The sequence below is a fragment of the Elaeis guineensis genome, unplaced genomic scaffold, assembly GCF_000442705.2.
Source record: "Elaeis guineensis isolate ETL-2024a unplaced genomic scaffold, EG11 Super_Scaffold_1000045, whole genome shotgun sequence".
Lineage (NCBI taxonomy): Eukaryota > Viridiplantae > Streptophyta > Magnoliopsida > Arecales > Arecaceae > Elaeis > Elaeis guineensis.
The window spans coordinates 3,199,654-3,217,686 of NW_027332425.1; positions in this window are offsets into that span (position 1 = coordinate 3,199,654).

Consider the following 18,033-nt stretch of genomic DNA (forward strand, 5'->3'; position numbering starts at 1 on the left):
CTCATGCCTTGCTGATTTGCTAGCCCAATTTGGTGGGTATTTGGGTCAGATCAAGTCACCTAGAAATAATCAAAAAAGAGGCACCATATCTTATCTTAATGCCAAAAATCAAGAGTCCAATATGAGAAGGACTCTTGGTGCATATATGCTGAGCGCACGCGCTCTTTGGTTTTGGCATGGAGAAGGACTAAGAGTCCTTTTGTTTTGAATCTTTAATGACATCAGATGATGAACCACCTAGCACACTATTTAAATATGAAAAATCCTTTAGATTGTGCATGGAAAAATTTTTGGAACATTACTGCACGTGCGATAGTTTTTCTGGATGCGCGAAGGGATGTGAAGACTCCCTCTGTTTAAGGAGTCTTAAGCAACTTTTTTATCTAATAATTTTTTTTGATAAGGATTAATTTTAGGTGTTGATCACATGGTAAAAATTTAAAAAATTATTAGATTAAGGAAGGTTACTTTTGATGCCCTTTTTTGGGCATGCGCGCGCACGACTGTGAGAAGGTGCTCGTGCATCTCTCCAATGGAGAGTCCTTCTTAGGTTTAAACACTCATCCAAATGAGGCATCACTCATTGATGGCCTTCCTATTTGAATAAAGTATTACGTGGCAATTTTTCATGCTGATCTAAAGTCAGAAGAGATGCAAAAAGCATCTCATTCTGGGCATGCGCACGTGAGAGGGTTGAAATCGAGGTATCACATCTTGCGGAGTCCTTCTGTTTAAAGACTCTCAGATAAGTGATATGATGACTTGATGTGGCTTTCCAGATGAGGTGTGCCTTCTCTGTTGGTGTCCTATCTAGTGCTATAAATAGGGGATGGCAGAAGAGTTGATCATTCAATTCTTACATCCCCTATCCACTCCCTCTCTCCCTCTCTTACAACTCTGGGTTTAGGACAAAAGCTTGTTCTTTTAAGACAAGCCTAATCCTAATAGCTCTAAGGGTTTAAGAGGTCTAGAAAAAGATGGTCAAATTTATTGGGTGGTTCTGAGAGATTCAAACTCAGGTCCAAAGGAAGATCTGATTGATTGGTGGCTAGTCGAGTTCTAGGGGCTAGAACTCTTGATGCAAGGTGAAGAAGGAGCGCTGTCGTTGGTTCAATTTTTGTGTGGATCACCATTGGAGGGTGAACACTTGGATGCTTTGTGAAAATTGAATTAGTGCTATAGATATTCTTCTAATCCAAATTTATTTTAATTATACTTTAATTGATATAGTCAAGGATTTTGGGCATTAAGGTTTCTGATGCATCGGGTGTTTTTAATAAAATTTTAAATATCTAATCCTTCCGCTGCACCACTGAAACCCAATAGCTCCTAGGTTAAGGTGTTGGAACTTATTTATAGGTGCTAAGAGACATGACATTTATTTGCATAGGCAATGTGGGATTAATGACCAGAGATAGATAGATGGCTAGGATTTTTCTCACGTCTCTTTCTTTTCTATTTTCTTTTAAAACTCCAAATCCTAGCTACACAAAGCTCTCTATTGCTTTTAACACTCTTAAACCCTTCGTGTGTTGCATCCCAAGCTTCTGTGTGAACACACGTGCATGCTCACTCATTTGTGTGTCAACCGCGCCTGCGTTGCTTGCTGTGTGAAGCCGCACCCATTCGCTCGAATGTTCGAACTCATTCTCGCTTGCCCAGGTGCATTTAAACCACTGCATCAGTGCACCTGTGAACCATGCAAGACTGTGCGTGTCACACCCCAGTCTCTTAATCGAGCAAGGGTATAGCAGTTGAGCAAAGTTATACCAGTGCCTTATGTCGTGGTTCACAAGCTACTGTTGGGTTTCGGAGGTGCAGCAGAAGGGTTAAGTATTTAAAATTTTCATTCAAAATATCTATCGCATCGAAAACTCTAATATCCAAAAACTCTTGACTATATCAATCAAAGTATAATTAATATAAAATTGGATAAGAAGAATATCTGTAGCACTAATCCAATTTTCATGAGACATCCAAGTGTCTACCCTCTAATGGTGATCCACATAGAAATTAGATTAAGGACAGTGCTCCTCCTTCACTTTGCTTCCAAAGTTCTAGCCCCTAAAACTCGACTAGCCTTGTATCGATTAGGTTTCTCCAAGAATCTGACTCGATCCTCTCAGATCCTCTTCTGAACTTTTAATTTTCCTTCTTTAGGACCCTCACAATCTTTGTTTGGACTAGATAAGATTTTATCTTAAATCTCAAAGTTTTATCCTGAAACTTAGATAGGTTGTAAGAAAGAAAGGAAAGCTACGGAGAGAAATTAGAAAGCCGATCTGAATGCTTTGCATCGAACACCCAGTGCTCAAGCCTTTTTATAGCCATTAGAGGGGCACCAAAAGAGAGGGACACACCTCATCCAAGAGGTCTATCTGATCAGATTATCAGAGATAAGAGTTCCTTCAAGCAGAAGGACTCTTATTAATGATACGTCGATCTGCACCTTCACCTATGTACGTGACTGGAGAAGGGATATTTTCACATCCCTTCTCAAATTAAAAAAATCCACAAAAATCTATATGGATAGAGGACTCATTTTTGATTCTAGAAAACTTGATAAGGAACAAAAAATCTCATGGAAGGATGTGATCCTCGCACCTTTTCATGCAAGTTCCTTATCATCATGCGCGTGCATGCAGATGTGCATTTGGCATCTGATAAGTATCCAGATAAGTCTAAAAAAATTCTAAAAAAATTACCAAAAATAGCTGATTAAATATGAAACATTATCAAAAAAGGTGTTTCAATTTGAATGAGTTTGATTAGGAGAAGGACTCTCCAAAGTACAAAGAAATGCGATGCTTCAACATGCACACACAAGAGCCCTTCCTCTTTCCAATTTTTTCTTTACCCCAAATAATCCAGAAAAACTCAATCTCATACTTTAAGATGTGCATCAGAGGATGGAGGGTGATTAGGGCCAACACATGCATCTGAATCCCTTGCCAGAAGGATTCTTCCTTCTGCTCACGCCAACACATGCATGTTGAAAATATTTTATGCTAAGAGTCCTCCATAATTTGGACTCTTCATATATGGCATTAATTTGAGATGTGGCATCCCATTTTGGGTAGTTTCTAGGTAGCATGACCTGATCCAAATGTCCACCAAATTGAGCTAGCTAATTAGTAAGGGATGAGATCAAATTGATCTCCCAAGGAGCTAAGATCTCTACACATGCTAGCATGCTTATCGAGAATCTTGATTGAATCCAAAATTCTAATCAACCTTATTAAAAGGATCCTTGGCTAATTTTTATATATGTATAACTCATTGGGTTCCACATCTAGCTAGCAATAGGTTCAGATGCAAGTTGACCAAATTTGATTAGATTTCAATCTAACTGATTTAGGTCTAATCGAGCTAACCCGAGTTCAACAATTAGAATTTTTTTTAATTGGCGATCGAATTAAACTCTTTAATTCGATCAAATCTATAAGTCAATATTGATATCTAGTAACATATCATGACTATCTAAAAGATATAAAATTTGATAGAAATACTAAATATATCCTTCAGTGACAAGTTACCATGCAATTCAATCCTTCGATCATCTCCGCACCCTGAATATGTTCATGAGTATGGAATTATGTCAAACTCAAACACATATTTATATTGATTCTCAATTAACGAATGATGACTTCGATGAAGAAACCTTACAAACTCTTTCTAGGAATAAGAATACATAGGATGCGATCTCCTTTTACTAGGAGTGATCGATTTCATGTTGACCTACTCACAACTTTCATACACACTCTATCATATTCAAAATATCCCATACATTTTTAATGCCATGCTTGGGTATGAACCAAAATTAGGTTCATGTGCATAAGATTCTACGGTGATCTTAGGTTTAAGGATCACTTACACAACTCCCACTTACAAAACTATCTTTGACATGCAAGTAAGGCTTCCATAAGATGTTCTCTTTCATCAAGTCAATTCAGTAGACTTATCTCCAAATGAGCACCCATATTTTTATATTAGTGTCCCATACACAAGTGGTTAGTGAGATCTGCCACTCTCTCCATCGAACATACATAGGATGTGCCAGTCTATCTAAAATATTGATCTCTAACTCAATGCTCCTACGATCAGAAATATTTAAGATTAGGATTTTAGGATTTTAGGTCTCACTAGCATGACCCATTCATGTCTCCTAAAATCATTATCCTAATCTTTAGAGTTCATCATAATCTTAAACATAATAAGATGCAGCTAAAATGATGAATCGATACCTCATTTTATTATCAAATAATAAATATCATTACATGAGTTGGAAAATTACAAAGAAAAGTCTCATCGCAACATACTTGCGATTGACTTATAGGATACTCTTCTTTCAATATCTCACTTACACTAAAATCAATCATCTTTGTATTTCAATCCCATACAATCAAGATGGCGATCAAATAGCTACTGTGGTATGACCTTAGTGAATGGGTCTGCTATATTATTCTTTATGTCTACTCGTTCAAAGACAACATCTTGTCTCTCTACAATTTCTCGAATGAGGTAGAAGCATCTAAAAATATGCTTGGATCTATAATGAGACCTAGGTTCTTTAACTTGAATAATGGCCCTAGTGTTATCATAATAGAGTGATAATGGATCCTTCAATCTCAGAAATGACTCCTAATTCTATGATGAACTTTTTCATCCAGATAGCTTCCTTAGCGGCTTTACTAGTAGCAATGTACTCTGTCTCAATAGTTGAGTTAGCTATTGTCTACTGCTTGAAACTCTTCCAACTTACTATCCCACCATTTAGGATAAACACGTACCCTGATATTGACTTGCTGTCATCCGAATTAGATTGAAAATTAGAATCTATATATCTTTTTAGTTTCAACTCTGACCCTCCTCCATATCTGAGAAAAATATCTTTAGTCCTTCTTAGGTACTTTAAAATATTTTTTACAGTTTTTCAATGATCCTCTCCTGGATCAGCCTAAAATCTACTAGCTATGCCTAAAGCATAAGCTACATCAGGCTTGGTACATAGCATGGCATACATAATTGATCCCACAACTGAAGCATAAGGGATTTCACTCATCCTCTTCCTCTTCTCTGGTGTCTTAGGACACATTTTCTTAGAGAGACGTATACCATAACTTGCAGGCAGATAACTTCTCTTACTTGCCTCCATATTAAATCTATTTAATATGAAATCTATGTATCGTGACTGGGATAAGCCTAACATTCTTTTAGATCTATCTCTATAAATTTTTATACCCAGTATATAGGATGCTTCACCCAAGTCTTTCATGAAAAACTTATTCGATAGCCAAGTCTTGACCGATTGCATCATTAGAAAATCATTTTCAATGAGCAGTATGTCATCGACATATAGAACGAAGAAGGTAACAACACTCTCACTTTATATACATACGGTTCATCCTTATTTTTGATAAAGCTAAACTCTTTCATTGTTATATCAAATCAGATGTTCTAACTCCTCAAAGCCTGCTTCAATCCATAAATAGATTTTTTTAGCTTGCATACTTGATTTGCCCTCTCACTTGAGACAAATCCTTCCGATTGAGTCATATAGACTTCTTCCTTAAGTTTATCATTCAAAAAAATGATCCTGACATCCATCTGGCAGATCTCATAGTCATAGTATGTTGCTATAGCAAGCAAAATTCTGATGGACTTGAGTATAGCTATCGATGAAAAGATTTCATCATAGTCAATTTCTTATCTTTGTCTGAAATCCTTTACCACCAACCTAGCTTTGTAGGTTTCTACTTGGCCATCTGCTCTGATCTTCTTTTTGAAGACCCACTTGCACCTTATGGAGGTCACACTCTCAGGTGCATCAATCAAAGTCCACACATAATTGGTATACATCGAGTCCATCTCAGATTTAATGGCTTTCAACCATCTGTCTGAGTCTCTACTTATGACAGCTTCTGAATAGGTCAGTGGATCATCATCTTGAATGATGTTGATCGAATTATTATTCTCAATGATAAAATCATATCTTAGAGGTACTTGACACACTCTATCTGACCTTCAGAGAGAAGGTGTGTATTGTGGATGTACCTCATCCCTGAGTACTTTTAATTAAGGATCTTCTTGTGGTTCAACCATAGATATTTCTAGATTAGTTTGTAGATTCTGAACTTCCATAAGATCAATATTCCTCCTACTACCTCCTTCTTGGATGAATTCATTTTCTAAAAAAGTGGCATGCCTACTAACAAAAACTTTTTATTCAGTAGGATGGTAGAAGTAGTATCTATTAGTTTCCTTAAAATACCCTACAAACCTACATCTGTCTTATCTAGCACTAAGATTTCATTCAAAATTATTTTTGATATAAGCAGAACAGCCTCAAATCTTAATATGTTTAAGATTAGGCTTCCTTTCCTTCCATATCTCATATAGTGTGCTTGTAATAGACTTTGAAGGCATTCTATTTAATATATATGTGGCAGTCTCTAGGACATGTCTCCAGAAAGATATTGAGAGATCTGTGAAGCATATCATAGACTGTACGATATCCATCAAAGTGCGATTTCTTCTTTCTACTACATCATTTAACTGGGGTGTATAAGGAGGGGTCCATTCAGAGAGAATACCTTTACTTTTAAGATGATAAAGAAATTCACTGGATAAATATTCTCCTCCTTGATCAAATCAAAGAACCTTGATACTTTTTTTAGTTTATTTTTTGACCATACTTTGATACTCCTTGAACTTATCAAAGGATTCAGATTTATGTTTCATAAAATACACATATCTGAACCTTGATAGATCATCTATAAAGATGATAAAATAGGAGTATCCTTCTTTGACCTGAGTTGTCATCAGTCCACATATATCTGTATGTACCAGGGCTAACAACTCATTTGCTCTCTGTCCATGTCCAGAAAAAAGAGTCTTGGTCATCTTACTCATGAGACAAGATTCATAAGTTTTCAATGATTCATAATCATACGGGTCAAAGAATTCTTCTTTGTATCACTTGTTTGTCTTTGACTCACTAATATGGTCAAGACGGCAATGTCAGAGATATGTGATATTCAAATCTTCTCTCTTTTTTTTTATATTTCTTCAATATGAAAAATATTTTCATTGAGTGCAAGAATTAAAAGATTATTATCAATATAACCATTGCTATAAAATTTATTAGAAAAAAAATGGAGCATCCATTTCCCATTAGTCTTATTTCATAACTTTATTTTAATAGCAAAGGTAAAGAAATAATATTTCTAATGACCTTTGGCATATAATAATAGTGTTTTAATTCTAAAGTTTTGCCCGAAGATAAATCAAGCATATAGGTTTCCATAGCCTCTGTGCTAATGGACTCTCCACTTGTGCCATACAGCTCAAGATCATCTCTTTTTAGACCTTGATATTCTGTAGTCGCTGTAATGAATTACAAATATGTGATCCATAGATGGTATCCAATATCAAAGTATCAGAGTCTGAGCTACTTAATAAAAAATAGATCTGTATCATATATACATTTTTTGGTGCTATACTTGCACTTTGCTTTAGTCTTGCAAGATAATTCTTGCAATTATTTTCCCAATGTCTAAATTTGCCACAAAATAAACAGATAATATCCATGGGGACATCTTTTGTCTTCTCATTATTATTGATCGAGCCAAGATCAGGAATATCCAGAACATTAGAGTTCTTCTCCAATATAAACATAATTTGCAAGTTCCTTAACCAATCCACATAGTTTGGATCGATCATTATATTTTTATCTATAGTTTCATGTAGTGAAAAAGAAGCCATAATAAAGAACAATTATATAGGTAAACCACTCATGTTTGACATGCATAACTAGATGAAGTCTTTTAACTAGGTATGTCTCTCACTATTTTATCGGATACCATAGCCCTCTCCTATAGTAAACGAGAAATTCTAATCTAGTTTCTTAATGAGGTTGAGATCCTAATCCCTCAATGAAGCCTTATGGATATCATAACAAATCTCAATGAGTTGAAAGGTAGAAAAATCTATCCAATTGTATCTCATGCAATTCTCAATATAATCCTTATCTCTAAAAATACTCATAGCCTTGTGGATATCACAACAAACTATAGTATTTTTAGTTAAGTCAGACCCTTCATTTCTATACAGCCATATCTAAAAAATACTGTCCTTGTGGATATCACAATAAAGTAACATATCCAAATGTTAGATGTATGTCCTAGAAGCCAATATGGCTGACATATTGTAATAATTTTAGAACATAATTTTGTACTTAATATATTGATATGATCAATAAAAGGATAATTTTTTTTTATTCAAGTGTGATGTATCCTTGAATCGTCTATGAAATTAGTTTCGACATATTCTCAAAATATTGAGAATTAGATATATGTATTTAATTTCTAAATACTTTCGATTATAGGATCATCATGAAGACGGTGATAGATCCGGATAGACTGATGCATAAATCACTTCCTTCAAGATAGATGAGTTTCTGATCTACTGTGTGGAGACACAGGACGATGAGTATGGGTGGTTGTTAGAGAATAACTAGTACTGAGCATGACCATAGGAGAGATCACTTGAATTTCTATTCAATCGTCAGTAATTATCTTGATGCTGTAGTTGTATAACAGGCTTTTAATTTGAGATAGTATTGTTACTCACAGTGAGGCTGACCTCAATGAGCCTTTGTAGTGGATGTTGGCGACAGTTGGTCTACTGTAGGAGTGGAATGCACATCAAGATAGGATCTATCGATCTTGATAGAGAGGAGTAGTCCTATGAGATTCAAAAGGCTAAGTCTAAGAATTTATGGCCATAGTAGTATGATTGATAGAAAAGAGTTTCTATAAAAGTCACAACTAGACTTGAGCTAATCGAATCTATCATATGACTAATGTTGAGGTTTGATGATTTATTTATGACCTGCCATCTAGTTGGAACTCACGATAGAAAGACTGAATCACACGTTAATTACACCTAGAGGTTCATTTCAATTCTACTGGATTGTCAATACATACTGTTAGATGTCACTGATAGATTGTGAGAGCTCATTAAGATCGTTCTGGATCGACAATCCTTACTGAGTTAGAGTGGAATTATTCTGACCCATTGAAAAGAGTTTCAATGATACAATGATAGAGATCATTGTATATCTCACTATCCGATAGAATTGAATCTATGGGATCACACAATAAAAGAATTAGGTCTGGAATAAGTAATTGAGCTTATGAAGTATCAATTGGATTTAGATAATTCTAGCACATGGTTGGACCCATTGGGTTCATGATAACCTTGCTGACGCATGGTTGGACACAATTCTTCTTTCTGTTGGGACTACTTATTTGATAAGATAATTCTAACTTAATTACCTGCTAATAATCTATATGAATTAGATTGATGAGACTCCAATTGTTGGGTGTCTAAGGTTATGGATCATATTAATTAAGGGATACATACCTATATCCCATCAGAGATATTCTTGACAGCAGAATACTCTGGAGTTGGTCACGTTCAACGATGATGTACCCTTACATCTCATCTGTATGCCATACCAGTGTCTCCACACTCCTTAGTTAAGAGGACAACCAACCCATATGGCCTACAGCGACCTATGCTCGATAGAAGCCATCGTCCTTATTAACAACCTATCATTTGGTCATGAACAGTTTTAAGGACTTATCGATAAATCCTCTCTTTATCGAACTTTAATAGTCATAAGGATTTCATCACAATAATGAAGTTCATTAGAAGATGAAAACTTATGATGAAAATATCAAAAATATATTTTATTTATTAACAAATCAATTACAATACAAGGTTGCTCAACCATCAACAGGTTGACGATTGACTTTTGAGATATTTTTCAACAACTCCTACTTGTTCTAAAGCCACTCAGCATAGTATCTAATACCCATCTTCGAATTGTGGTTGTCAAACTCCTTTATCACCAGGACTTTAGTGAAGGGGTCGGCTAGGTTCTCCTTTCCGTCGATCTTTTGAAGGTCGACGTCACCTCGATCCATGATCTTCCAGACCAAGTGGAAGCGACACAAAATGTGCTTCATCTACTGGTGTGCTTTGGGTTCCTTCGCCTGAGCAATGGTACCAGTGCTGTCGCAATAAAGTAGGACCGAACCATCGAGGGAGGGTGCTACTCCAAGCTCGATGATAAATTTTCTCAGCCACACAGCTTCCTTTACAGTATCTGATGCTGCGATGTACTCCACCTCACAAATAGAGTCTGTCACAGTATGCTGCTTGGAACTCTTCCAGCAGATGGCTCCATCATTCAGAGTAAAGATATAATCTGACACGCTTCTGCTGTCATCATAGTCAGATTGAAAGCTAGAGTCTATGAATCCCACAAGTTTCAGATCTGACTCACCATAAACCAACTATTGGTCTTTAGTATTTCTCAAATACTTAAGGATGGCTTTAACCACTTTCCAGTGGTTTTCTCCAGGATCAGATTGGTATCTACTCACTACTCCTAGAGAGTATGCCACATCTGGCCTTGTACATGTCATGGCGTATATGATAGATTCCACGACTGAAGCATATGGGACTCTACTCATACGCTCTCTCTCTTCAGGAGTTGTCGGATAATCCTTCTTAGAGAGAAAAATTCTATGGCCTATCAATAGATAGTCCTTCTTGAAATTCTCTATGCTGAATCTCTTCAGCACAGTGTCTATATACGTGGACTGGGATAACCCAAGCATCCTTTTAGATCTATCCCTATAGATCTTCATCTCTAAGATGTAAGATGCTTCACTCAAGTCCTTCATGGAGAACTGTAATGACAACCAAACTTTTATTCTCTATAGTGCAGGGATGTCATTCCCGATTAAGAGAATGTCATCCACGTACAAGACAAGAAATACCACAACTAGACCATTTGCCCATTTATAGATGTCGGGCTCTTCTCCGTTCTTAATGAAGCCATACGTTTTGATCACCTTATCAAAATACATGTTCCAACTCCAAGAAGCTTGCTTCAATCTATAAATGGATCTCTGAAGCTTGCACATTTTGGACTCATCTGTGGATATAAATCTCTCAGGTTGTATCATATACACCTCTTCGATCAGCTCTCCATTCAGGAAAGCTATCTTTACATCCATCTGTCAGATCTCATAATCTAGATGGACAGCTATTGCAAGCATTATCCGAATAGATTTGAGCATTGTCACAGGAGAGAATGTCTCATTATAGTCAATATCATAATATTGACGATACCCCTTGGCAACCAAACGAGCTTTATAGGTCTCCACCTTTCTGTCTGCGCCCTCTTCCATTTGAAGATCCATTTACACCCAATGGGTTTAATCCCTTCAGATAGGTCAACCAATATCCATACATTGTTGACCTTCATGGACTCCATTTCGGATTTCATGGCTTCAAGCCATTTCTCAGAATCTGATCTCTGCATTGCATCCATATAGGTGATCAGATCCTCATCGAGTTTGATGGGATCACCATCTCGGATTAAAAATTCGTAGTATCTGTCTGACTGACGTGGTACTCTACCAGATCGCCTTAATGATGCAGGTACATTAGGCTCCGAATCTGATCTAATCAAATCTGACTCTGGTTCAGCTATTGGTGTTAGTCCTTTGACCTATTAAACTTCATCAAGTTCAACCTTAGAGGCAATAGTTCCTTCATCAAAGAATTCTTTTTCTAAAAAGATTGCCTTAAGGCTGACAAACACCTTTTGTTCATCAGTATGGTAGAAAAAATATCCTTTAGTCTCTTTGGGGTACCCTATGAATGTGCATTTGTCAGATCTAGGTCTAAGTTTATCTGTAACTAATTGTTTGACATAGGTCGGGCACCCCCAGACCCTAAGGTGCGAAAGTGCTGGCTTACGTCCTGTCCATATCTCATATGGAGTCTTAATTACAGACTTATTTGAAACCCTATTTAACAGATAACAGGCTGATTCGAGTGTATATCCCCAGAAGGATCGGTAAGCTGACAAAACCCATCGTGGATCAGACCATGTCTAACAGAGTCTGATTTCTCCTTTCAGACACACCATTATGTTGTGATGTTCCTGGAGGAGTCCATTGGGAGAGAATCCCATTCTCTCCTAGATATGTGAGAAACTCATCAGAAAGATATTCCCTTCCTCAGTTAGATCGAAGAGTTTTAATACTCTTTTCAGTTTATTTTTCTACTTCACTTTAAAATCGTTTGAACATTTCAAATGAATCCGACTTATGTTTCATCAGATAGACATATCCATATCTGGATAGATCATCCGTGAAAGGATGAAGTAGAAATATCCACCTCTAGCACTTATGCTCATGGACCCGCATACATCAGTATGTACTAGGCCCAAGAGCTCAGTAGCTCTCTCACCTTTTCCAGTAAGAGATGACTTGGTCATTTTACCAAGAAGATAGGACTCACAGGTTGGAAGTGATTCACAATCACTGACTTCGAGGATTCCCTCTTGAGTCAACCTGTTTATCCTGTTCTTGTTTATATGACCTAACCTACAGTGCCATAAGTAGATATCTGATACACTATCTAATCTAGGGTGCTTGCCAGTAGAATAGACTACATTAACAGATTGTGATAACATATACGCACCATTGTTCAAATATCCATAAAAAGTAGTAACACCATTCATAATGATATTACAAACTTGTTTCTTTATTGAAATTTCATAATCATTTTTGGTCAGAAGGCCTACAATAATAATATTTAAAAAAAAATTGGGACAGAAAGGACAATCATTAAGAACAACGGTATGGGACTCAAATACAAGTTTCAAGATTCCTAATGCTAGAACTAGAACTGATCTTCCATCTCCAACATTCAGGAACCTCTCACCTTGCTCGAATCTCCTACTAACCTGCAACCTCTGTAATGAATTGCAAATATCTTGTCCAACAATAGCTTGCTTCTTTCTCTAGCTGTTCGGATCTAGGGAGGCAATGTACTGAGGACAATTCCTCTTCCAGTCCCCTCACTTTTTGCAAAAAAAGCATTCAGCTTGACTCTTATCGGGCTTAATCTTTCTGGTCTGGCCCTGCACTGATGTCCCAGCCTGAACCTGCACCTTCTTTACTTTCTTCTTCTTGTTCTTCTTTCTTTTCTCAAAGGATCGAGAACCAAAAGATGAACCTCCCACTAAGTTCACTGACTCCTTGAGGAGTTGGTGATCCTTCTCAAAGTTCTGAAGCAACCCTAGTAACCAATGGTAGTTTACTTCAAGCTTTATCATTCTATAATGAGTGAGGAATGGGAGATAAGACTTAGGCAGGGAGTTTAGTATTGCATCTTTCTCAAGCTGCTCAAACGCTCCATCAGCTCGATCATGTACAATACATGATCAGTGACAGAGGCACCATCCTGTATTTTGGCATTGAAGATGGCATAACTAGTCTTGTGCCTCTCCACATCATCGGATATTCCAAAAGCATCCTCCAACACTTGAAGCATGTTTTTTGGCTGAGCCATCTCAAATATGCGACTGAACTCGTTGCTCATGGCAGTCAGCATGATGCAGCGCACCGTGATCCGATCACTGAGCCACTTCTGGTAAGTGTCTCTGACTGTTTCACATGCATTGATAGCTGGCTCCTCAGGTGCAGGTTCTGTTATCACATATAGGATCCGTTCATACTCCAGGACTATCTTCAACTTTCGGTACCAGCTACCAAAGTTGGGTCCCACCAAATTTTTATTGTCCAACAATGATCGGAGTGATAGAGAAGTGGCCATATCTGTACAAAGAAAAACCATAACCTAATTAGTAATTGATTCATTAAACCTAAAGAATTGGACTTTAATCAAAAGGTTTCTCCCACTATTTTATTCGAATTGGTAGCCTCTACCTCCAATTCGAGGAATTACCCTAATTCCTTAGTGGGTACTAAAATCCACTTAGACTGCACACAAGCCCAAATTTGGTTGGCCAACCCATGTACATCTAAGGTAGGTTCATAACCAATTATTTTTCTAAATAATTTTTAATAATTTAAATTTTGCCTCATTCCCTAATCAGTAGGCTTTGACCTCCACTGAAAAGGTCTGGTTAGGTCCAACCATTAACATGACCATACTTGGCCCATCTAGCCAATGGATGATTAGGCCCAACTTTGGTTGGCTAACCTAACAACCATTTAGAAAGATGCAGTCAAGAAATCATATTATGAATGACAATTCCATCAGTCGATAAGCACCAGGCCTTTGGGCCTTCAATGATTATCCAACTGATGGACCCATTATCATCCACTTAATGGGAGGCTATGATCTAGTTATCACTATAACTGTTGGGTATAAAATTCCCTCGACCGAAGTTCTTAGCGGGATCGACCCTCTGTACTTTCGACTACTGTTGGTGAACTCCCGTCGCTCCATCCACGACTTCTACTGCAAGAAAGACTCCTCCCGGACTCCTACGGGAGCCGGGCTCCGTCCACGACTTCTGCTGCAAGGAAAACTCTGCCCGGACTCCTACGGGAGCCGGGCTCCGTCCACGACTTCTGCTGCAAGGAGGACTCTGTCCGGACTCCTACGGGAGTCGGGCTCCGTCCACGACTTCTACTGCAAGGAAGACTCTGCCCGGACTCCTACGGGAGCCGGGCTCCGTCCACGACTTTTGCTGCAAGGAAGACTCTGCCCGGACTCCTACGGGAGCCGGGCTCCATCCACGACTTCTGCTGCAAGGAGGACTCTGCCCAGACTCCTACGGGAGCTGGGCTCCATCCACGACTTCTACTGCAAGGAAGACTCTGCCCGGACTCCTACGGGAGTCGGGCTCCGTCCACGACTTCTGCTGCAAGGAGGACTCTGCCCGGACTCCTACGGGAGCCGGACTCCGTCCATGACTTCTACTGCAAGGAAGACTCTGCCCGAACTCCTACGGGAGTTGGGCTCCGTCCACGACTTCTACTGCAAGGAAGACTCTGCCCGGACTCCTATGGGAGCCGGGCTCCGTCCACGACTTCTACTGCAAGGAAGACTCCGCCCGGACTCCTACGGGAGCCGGGCTCCGTCACCAACTTCAACTGCTGGTAAACCTTGTCCGGACTCCTACAGGAGCCGGACTTCGCCTTTGATTTCAATTGCAAGAAGACTCCGCCCGGGCTCCTACGGGAGCTGGACTCCGCCTATACCCCAACTGCAAGTAGACTGCGTTCGGACTTCTACGAGAGTCAGACTCCATCTTCTATTCCGACTGTGGGAAGACCTCGCCCAAATTCCTACGGGTACCAGACCTCGCCACCGACTCCAACCGAGCTTCGGCCGACAAGTCTGGACCCCCTGACAGGCCGTAGTAACGGCCATGACTCTGCTCCACTCCCTGCGGTGGACCCTACGTAGCTCCATTACTCTCCGATAGGCCGTATTAACGGTCACGACTCTGCTCCACTCCCTGCGATGGATTCTGTGCGATTCCACCACTCTCTGACGAGTCACGACAGCGGACGCCGCTCCACTCCCCGTAACTGATTCCACGTGGCGAGCCACGGCGATAGCCATGATCCCGCTCCACTACCCTCCGCAATAAATTTCTCCTGGTTCTAGGCGGCCCACGACCAGGCAGTTTCAGGCGTCACTATCAATTTGTTGCCCCCTCCGTCTATAAAAGGGGAACCCCAGATACGTTGTTATATAAGCTCTTATTTTTACCTAGAAACTCTGCAAAAATTTCTGTTCGAGCGCTCCATTCTTGTTGAAGCAGAGAACTGACTTGAGCGTCGGAGGGTCTTGCCGGAGCAACCCCACCTCCGGTTTAGACTTCTTTTGCAGGTCCCGGTGGCGACCGCGACTCCTTCGACTCCAGCTTCTCCGGCGCAAGTGGATTTTTGCACCAACAGGATTGGCGCTAGAGGAAGGGCTGTGTCTTCGCAGTATCCTTGTTCTTAAAGGAGCGCTCAACGGGGCCACCTCTGATCATCTTCTTCGGCACCCGCTCCTCCTTTCCTCCACTAGGTCTTCGCCCGATGTCTTCTTGCGAAGCATCTGCACGGCTACCCACGGTCTCCATAGCCATACCTCGGGCCCCGATCCCACCTCTAGTTTCCCGGGCCCTTTATCCTCCGGCAATGGTCACCGGCATGGAGTGGTCGGACAATCGGCCTCCTACAGATTTCGCTAACACCATCTCGGGAGGATCCCAGCAGGAAGCAACCAACGTACCAGCCATACCCCCCAAGCGGCAGAAGACTGAAGAGCCCATAACCTTCACTGAAGAAGATGCCTAGGGAGTCCAATTCCCTCATAACGACGCGGTCGTAATTTTCATGAATATCGCAAATTACGACGTCCGTCGCATTCTCGTCGACAATGGAAGCTCGGCTGACATCTTGTTCTACGATGCCTTTTCAAGAATGTCCATCCTTGACGGCCATTTGAGACCGATTAGCACCCCTCTGGTAGGATTTACCGGTGATGCTGTTCCGACAGAAGGAATTATAACTTCGATTGTGATCGCAGGTCGATATCAAGGCAATCCAGGGCTCTGGTGAATTTCTTGGTGGTGAAGGCGCCGTCAGCCTATAATGCAATCCTCGACCGACCTGATCTCAATGCTCTCCGAGCCATTGTGTCAACCTACCATTTGAAGTTGAAATTCTCCACTAGCCAGGGGATCAGAGAGGTCCGGGGAGACCAAGCCCTAGCCAGGCACTGCTACAGCATAGCCCTGCAAAGAAGTGACCAATCTGACCCCTGTCCCGTTGATGGATTGGATGCTCGCGATGACCTCACCGAAGAGAGGGGCACCCCAATTGAAGATCTGGTACCAATCCCTTTGAATGACGGGAATACGGAGCTTGTAGTGATGATCGGCTCCAACCTGGAGGAGGAGGTGCGAACGCGGCTCATTGATTTTCTAGGAAGGAATGCGGATGTTTTCGCTTGGGTCCCAGCAGACATGCCAGGGATTGACATGGAAGTCATGGAGCACCGCCTGGCCGTCGATCCAAAGCATCGACCGACGAAAAAAAAAATCCGAGGTCATGCACCGGAGAGGCAGAAGGCGATAGCCGAGGAAGTGGACAAGCTTCTTAAAGCCGGATTCATTAAGGAAGTCAATTATCCTGATTGGATTTCCAACGTTGTCCTAGTCAAAAAAGTAAACGACAAGTGGAGGATGTGCATAGACTTCAAAAAGTTGAATAAGGCCTGTCCAAAGGACAGCTACCCCTTCCCAGAATCGATCAACTGGTGGATGCGACCTCGGGCCATGAGCTCCTCACCTTCATGGATGCGTTCTCCGGCTATAATCAAATCAGAATGGCACCGGAAGATGAAGAAAAGACTGCTTTCATCACTAATCGTGGCCTTTACTGTTACAGGTCATGCCTTTTAGCCTAAAAAATGCGGGGCAACCTACCAACGGCTGGTGAACAAAATCTTCAAGGAGCAGATCAGCCATAACATGGAGGTCTACATGGACGATATGCTCGTAAAGAGCAAATCTTCTAGAGATCACGTCACTGACCTCGAGGAGACCTTCGACGCTCTCCGAAAATATAGAATGAAGCTGAACCCAACTAAATGTGCTTTCAGGGTAACCTCGGGAAAGTTCCTAGGCTTCATGGTGTCGGGGCGGGATCGAGGCCAATCCAGAGAAAATTCGTGCCATCCAGGAGATGGCCGCCGCTAAGTCGGTAAAAGAAGTTCAGTGCCTCACGGAGAGGATAGCGGCCCTGAATCGCTTCATCGTAAGGTCGGTCGAACGGTGCTTACCCTTCTTTCAAACCCTCAAGCAGCCCAAGAACTTCTGTTGGACCCCTGAGTGCCGACAGGCATTCGAGAACTAAGGAGCTACCTCGGCTCACCCCCGCTGTTGGCGAAGTCGGAGCCTGGGGAGGAACTATTTTTATACCTGGCGGTCTCTCCCATGGCTCTCGCGGCCGTCCTTGTCAAAGAAGAAGCGAAAGTCCAACGGCCAATCTACTACGTCAGCCGCACTTTGAGGGATGTCGAGACCAGGTACACAAATTAAAAAAACTGACTTACGCCTTGTTGATCGCAGCCCGGAGGCTCCGGCCCTACTTTCAAGGGCACACCGTGACGCTGCTCACTGATCAACCG